Source organism: Mugil cephalus, chromosome 9, assembly GCF_022458985.1.
Source record: "Mugil cephalus isolate CIBA_MC_2020 chromosome 9, CIBA_Mcephalus_1.1, whole genome shotgun sequence".
NCBI classification, from domain to species: domain Eukaryota; kingdom Metazoa; phylum Chordata; class Actinopteri; order Mugiliformes; family Mugilidae; genus Mugil; species Mugil cephalus.
Window position 1 is genome coordinate 5,429,110 of NC_061778.1, and position 6,973 is coordinate 5,436,082.

General features: G+C 42.9%; 1 protein-coding gene across 11 annotated transcripts in view; it reads right to left on the minus strand.

Moving 5' to 3' along the window:
• tenm4 (teneurin transmembrane protein 4) overlaps nucleotides 1–614 on the minus strand; it is a 142,094-nt gene extending 141,480 nt beyond the window's left edge. For 9 of the 11 annotated variants that reach the window (XM_047594279.1, XM_047594283.1, XM_047594280.1 and 6 more), the window contains exon 1: nucleotides 72–613. The gene's annotated coding sequence lies outside the window, so the exon portion shown is untranslated. Of the gene's footprint in view, nucleotides 1–71 lie in introns of all 11 variants that reach the window. The other 2 variants (XM_047594273.1, XM_047594272.1) reach the window with 1 other exon arrangement.
• Between the last annotated feature and the right edge of the window lie 6,359 nt (nucleotides 615–6,973).

Sequence of the window (6,973 nt, forward strand, 5' to 3'; positions counted from 1 at the left end):
ATGATGCTGCTTTTCTGCAACAGCGGCAAAAATAATAACAATACTAATAATCGCACTTAAATTAAGCTCACCATTCTGAAGACACATCCAATGTAGCAGGCCGGTCCCGTTGACAATTCAACGATTTAGTCTGGGATGTCCCTCAAAAGCCCTTATGCTTCTACTTCGTCTCCGTCTTCTTCTTCCCTCCCTTTCGTTTTGATAGTAACCAGAGCAGGCGAGTGTATTTCCACTGTGCACGACACGGTACGGCAGAAAGCAATCCTCCCTCTCCTCCCTCTCCTCCTCCTCCTCCTCCTCCTCCTGCTGCTGCTGTTTCTCTTCCAAGGTGCTGCCGCCGCTCACAGAGCCCTCACAGAGGCGCACATGGATGGGCAAGGCAGCCGTCCAAAGATGCCCATTAACATGCGCGACCCTAATTGCGCGCCGTGGAGAATCCTTCGGGAAGGAATACGCGAAGCGGTCCCCGGGAACGCGGGGAGTCGGGGGGAGATAAGGCGACAAAACCAGGCGATGTGCCGGGGGAACAGCGAGCTGCGTGGTCCCTCACGATTTACGAGTTTGGAGCAAAGAGGGGATGAGTGAGAGACCGCGCGTGGTCGCCCCCTTCGGTAAAGGCTACGAGGCTCTCCAAATCTCGCCCTGCTTCTGCGTTTTCTCTCCTCCACGCAAAGCTGTAATAATCACCCCACGGGGAACGTCCGGAGAGTCGACTTGACTATTAACCTTCAGCACATACATTTTTTTTTATTATTATTATTATTATAATAAAATTCCAGCTGATTTATTGAAAGATTTCCACCTAAAGAAAAAAACACCAGCACATGAACAAATTAGTTGGACAAAACACAGAAGAAGAGGAACCTGGAGAATGACTCATGTTCCCCTGTTAAGACTTAATGGGAAATTATGCGTGTTCGTTGGCGTTTATAAATGTCTCAATCAATCAGAATTAGTGTTCCACGCTCTCGGTGTGTGCAAGGATTTCTTTGGACGTTTTAACCGGCCGTGGCGAATTTTCTCTACGAAGGCAATAAACAAACTTACTTTCTATTCATCAAGCGCGATAAACGTGAAATTGGTGACAATGGAAAACAACTTAATGTGCCCCCTGATGACACAAAATTGCAATAAATGTAACAAATAAACAACTGAAATTCGCACAGGAACCTTTTTTTAGGGTTCTCAGTAGAGATGTGCGCATGTAAATACTGTTTAGGATGGGCTTTTTTCTTCATCAATAATTTAATACTTGGGGTAAATGGGTAATCAGCACTTGTTTGCGAATTCACAATAAATATTTAAGAGGGAACAGCTGCTTTATATCAGCGTAATGTTTAAGGTATTATTATCTAAAGTAAAGCTAAAAAAAAAAAAAAAAAAAAATCTGGAAATAACAGTTTCTGTTTTTATTATGCAGTCCAAAAAAATGCACCAGTACACTTGTTGCAGCATTCAACAATGAGCCCGAGAGCTCACACTGAAACCAGTGACACTAGAGCTCGGTAGGTTAACGGGCAGACCATCTGTCTTGTTCCGTGAGACAACACTTTTGTCTGGCCGGGTTCTGATCCTAAGTCCACTGCCATATACTTATCTCAAATTCCTAATTTCTCCTCCCGGGTTAAAAAGGCTGGTCAAGAGTTCCTGGCCCTGGAAGTGTGTTTGGTCACCCAGAGAACAAGAGAGGGGCCATGTGTGGCCTTTAATTCACTGCATTGTCTGCCAAAAAGCTAATCTTGGCCAGGCTCAGAGTCTTAGCGCTCGCGGGCTGTGAATGGATGAGTGAAAAGTTAAATATGCTTTCAAATGTAAAACCGCAGACGGGCCCTGGTATTGAGGCCTACGTGTCATTGTGGGAATGTGAGATTTGCCGTTGACCCAGGCAACAGGAGGAGGAAAAAAAAAAAAAAAAAAAAAAGAGGGGCCGCATTCAGGCTCGTGTTTGCAGGTGGTAGGCCGTAATTCAATGGTTAGACGCCAATTTTCATGCCACCCCATGCGTGAAAAATAAATTGATGGCTCACAGCGGTAGGCTGTACTCAACCATCAAACACAACTGATGACATACTGTACATTATACGGCAAATCCTCGCGTTAAAGTTGGGCTCTACAATTTGAACTTCGTGATATGTGTTTTGAGGATCCATTTGAAACCCCTCTCCGGCATTAATAGAGCGACTAGAATCAGTATTTCTATAATAACTATGTATGAACAGCAACTTGTAATCATCCGCTCCCATCAGCTTTATGGTTTATAGTCACTAAGTGCTTACACGGACATTAGTATTTTACTAATCCCAGTCAAACCAAACAAAAAAACACTTCAATCAGGATGCTGGTCCAATCAGAAGGGATTTTCCATCAGATTGAGAGAGATGGATAATCTGTTGAGTAGAAAAATATTAGCACCTAATAACCGCTTCTCTGTGGGTGGCGTATGCGCATTATGTTTTTTTGTGCATGATCACCACACTTGAGGTAAACATATGCAGACATGACAAGTTTCCCAGAGGGACGGAGTCATGTCGACAGCAAGTCTTAAAACGAGCGTCTTAAAGGACGAACGAAGCCAGAATCGATGCGGCCGCGAGCCCTCTTGAAAACGTGGGTCCATATATGTTGGTAATCTTGCTCTTCTGAATGTATTCACTGCTGTCAATAGAAAAAAAAAAAACAAGCTCCTTCTTGTTTTATATTTCTGGCAGATTCTATGCTCCACCTCTTTGCGCGGGTCCAAAGACGCTCCACTCTGATGTTTAAGGGCATGCAGACACACGTGTATCTTATCAGATCGGTTTATTTAGCCTCCGGGGGAAACAAAAATACTGTCCATTTAAACATTTCCAATGTTTTTAGCTCCTGCAGCTTCAACCCGGCTGCTCTCACCGACTTTATTATTTATTTTTTTATTTTTTTGTTTACTTCTTTTTTCCTTTTTCTTTCAAGAATCCACTGCACACTACCTGCCAGCACCAACAATCAACGAGACGCAGTAAGCCGGTGAACGGAGTGAGGCATTTAGAAGATAAAGAGGTAGCCGTCTCCCTCGGGAGTTGGTCGAGACCAAAGGCAAAGCTGAAAGGGGACGAACGCTACTCTTACACGAGGCGGGCGGCCAGAGGCACGACTTCAAATATATGATAATGCTCCTCCGTAACGGCCGGGTGTGTGAATAACAGCTGTTTGCTAACAGGTTAGCCATACAGACGTAAAACGCGGTATGCCAATGACCCTCGCGCTGCTTGTTCCTGCTGCCCCAAGTGGCCAAAAATAAATAAATCAGTGTTGCACTTAGCAAAATAAGATACAACATTGATGATCTCTGCGCTGAAACTGGGCCACAGCTGCAGCGGAAAGTAAGAAGAAAAAAAAAAAGAAGAATATAGAATAGGAATCTGAAATGGTAGCTTTGTGAAATACATAAAAACAGAGAGACCGCGGATATTCATCTCACAGCTGTGGCGCTTTCTCTTTATCACAACTCACAGAGACAGACAGAGATAACAGTACCTGCTCAGAGAACTGACATGGTTGTCTGCTCCCATAATCACTGTTATAATTAGAACACGCTGTACATATGGATGGAGACAGAATGCACAAAAAAAAAAAAAAAAAAAAATCCACTTTCAGAATCTAACTGAAAATCCATCTCGTCTCTTCTTTGTCATTAGATAGCGGCCTTATCAAGTATCAGCTCGGTGGCTGGATCACGTGAGCGGTGACAACAATATCAATATCAAAAGCATTCCGCACCGTTAATCAATCGCACAAAGAAGGTTCCAGTCTTTCTGTAAATCATTTGCTGAGCCGCTATGAACTTGTGAGATTTCCGTCTGCGACGGGAAGGAGAAAAAAAATAAAAAGAATTGTGTTAGCGTTTGAAACAAGGCTCTGTGCTGTGACTCAAATTATATGCCCCATAAAACTTCTAATTAGGGAATGCTTGGCTATGCTGTACCACCACTCCCTGTCTTCTTTTCCCTCTCACTTTCCTATTCCTTTATTTTAATGAAAAAAGGAAATCATTAGGAAACAGGAGGTACCCGGGGTTCGAGAGTCGTGGTGTTTTGTTATGTAGCATTTTATCTGCTACAACAAAACATATTTAGGGACAGGAGTATTTTCAGAACATATATTTTTTTCTTACTTAACCTCCTGTATTGAATAAATAAATGCACGTTCATAAAGAAAAGCCTCGCAGCGCATGTTTATGCACTAAGAACAGCAGCCCTGAACTAAGTTGAATTGAATGGCTTGCATTAGAGCCAGCCTGATGTGCAGCCGCTTACAGATGTGATCTACGGTTCAATGATCTTCCGCGCTCTGACCATCTTTCTGAATCCTCAACCGTTTTAAATATTCATATCCTGTAAACACTGGGAGTAACATGCATGCTCAACATAAACATTACGTTGAGTTTTATTATCCCAGAGCTTTAGCATTTCTTCTCCACACACACACACATATGGGTCTCACATATATACACATATATATGTGTGTGTGTGTGTGTGTGTGTGTGTGTGTGTGTGTGTGTGTGTGTGTGGTGTGTGTGGAGACGGACAGCAGTTATCGGGTGTTTTGCTTCTTCCTGATGAGAATTGCTTCTTAGTCTCTTCTTGATTCTGAGTCACACTGAAAAAATAAAATTATTGGATCAACTTGTTTTTTCAGCTTAAGTTTACACGTTAGATTTACACCGTAGATTTGAATCAGATACAGTTAAAATTTTGAAACAGTTTCTGTTAATACAAGGCACATCCACTAATAATTTCTGCTCAACTATTTGTAAAATACTGTTGCTTAACAACCTAATGCTATGGTTTCAGGAAAGGTAGCTTTTATAATCATCGGACTAAGGCGTGGTACACCGTGGACTGGTGGCGAGTCCACAGGGCAGCGCTAACACAGAGGCAAACAACCATTCGCACTCACATTCACACCAACCCATTCAAGAATCGACATAACAAACATTTTTGGAGGTGGGAGGACAGACATGCAGACATGCAGACACAGGGAGAACATGCAAACGCCATCCAGAAGGGCCCGAACCCGGACCTTCTCGCTGGGAGCCATCAGCGCTAACAACACTGTGCGGCCCCATGCAAAGGTCCAGTCTTCAAAAGAAGTTCAATTTACATGCTCCATGTGCTTCCATAAGATGGCACGTTGCCGTTTCTTGTCCAAAGTGACTTTCAGGACATAAAAAGACAACTAGAAAAAAAGACATTTGGCCAAAAGGGGCCAAATCAGTTTCAGAAAAAAGTCTGAAAAAACGTCATGGCGTCAGACGCACAAATATGAAACCTAAAGAAACTTAACTCTCACACTTTGACTTGAATAAGAACAGTAGGTTAGTTGAACAAAGCGTAACTTCAAGCTGATGTAATCCACAAAAGTACACTTTCATGACTAAAGCAGAAAACCGAGCGAGAGTCATGCAAAACGTCACATTACTTCAACTACCACACGAATCCACTTTTTAGAGTGCGGTGTCAAACCGCCTGACACAGATATTTTGTCGAACAGAAAGCCTGAGTGCGAAAGCACCAAAAACTGCACAGTGATAGTGGCGTTCTTTAGCTTCTCAAACAGCTTCTCAAAATTGTTGTTTTAGCTCCAGACCAGTTCTGTTTTGCAACCCATGTTGTTCCTGTCTCTTCTGAAAACTCCTCACACCACCAGGAGTTTTACGCGTTGACCCCAAACACATTACGGCAGAGAAAGATTAAATCGCATGTTTGCATGGTTATTAAGCTGCCAATATTTGCCAAAATGAGTCTAACATACAGATGATTAACAGCGCACGTGTCTTCTTTATTCAATAATAATGATTATTTACATTTAAAATTCCTACTGGCCAATAGAAGACTTCTAAAAAACCAACATTATCTCAGAAATCTGAGCCGGCTTGGTTGTGACGCAGCACTAGCAGCCGTACGGTGGAATAAGAGCACCGTTAGCGGCTCTAAATAACCTTTCCAGATCATTGGTCTTGATCTGGGAGCACATTTGAACCTAAAATGTTTGGTAAATTACAATCAGAGAAACTTTTCGGTGTGATGAACCACCCCTTATTCTTTAGCCTTATTACTAAATTGGCCACTTAAGAGCAACTCGGCCTTGGTAAAAAAAAAACAGACCCTCTATTCGGGGTCTTGCCTTTCATTCAGCCCCACCGCTCAGTGATTGCTACTCTCAGTGCTGCTCAAGAAAACAATTTTCTGAAACTTCTCAGCTTTCTGATGTTGCTCCGTAGATTCTCCTGTTGACGGTGGGCGAATTACCGCTTCCAGTTTGTTTGCTTTTAAATTTTATCAAGCCAGTTTGAGGATTTTCTCATCAGAGCACCAAGCCAGTCAGCCAGCCAGCCAGCCAGCCAGCCAGCCAGCCAGCCCCGGCCTCCATCACAACTTCCTTGCATTGCAAACTTCCACTGCAGTTCTCATGCTTGTCAGTTTGGAGCTATTTCCCCTCAAACTGTAATAGGATCAGGGCTCCGGGCTGCTTCCACATGATTGATGAAAGATTAAAAGGATTGTTGAGATTGAAGGCACATTTAACTCCCTACTGAGGTCCAATTTCTTGTCCTTGTGCTGGCAGTGGGGCTGCCACCATGCAGATGAGAAGATCACTGCAGTGAATGTCAATAATGTGAAATGGCTGTGAGAAAGTCTTGGGGACATGGCAACAGGGACAAGCAGGCAATCATTTTTAATCAGACTATTCTCTTTCCTCGGAAGAACTACTGTAAGTTATGGTCACGGAGGTGAGGGGGGAAAAAAAATAAGGATTTGAAAAAGGATAAGGGGGACGTGAAGAACAAAATCTGCTTTCAAATACCAATGACAATAGCGCTGATTTCTGCAGATACTGATCTTAGATCGTGTACTTTAACCCCTCAGGAAACGTTTGACAGATATTTGATTCAAGACAAATGGCCTCATGCAAACCTAATTATCAACTTTTCCTG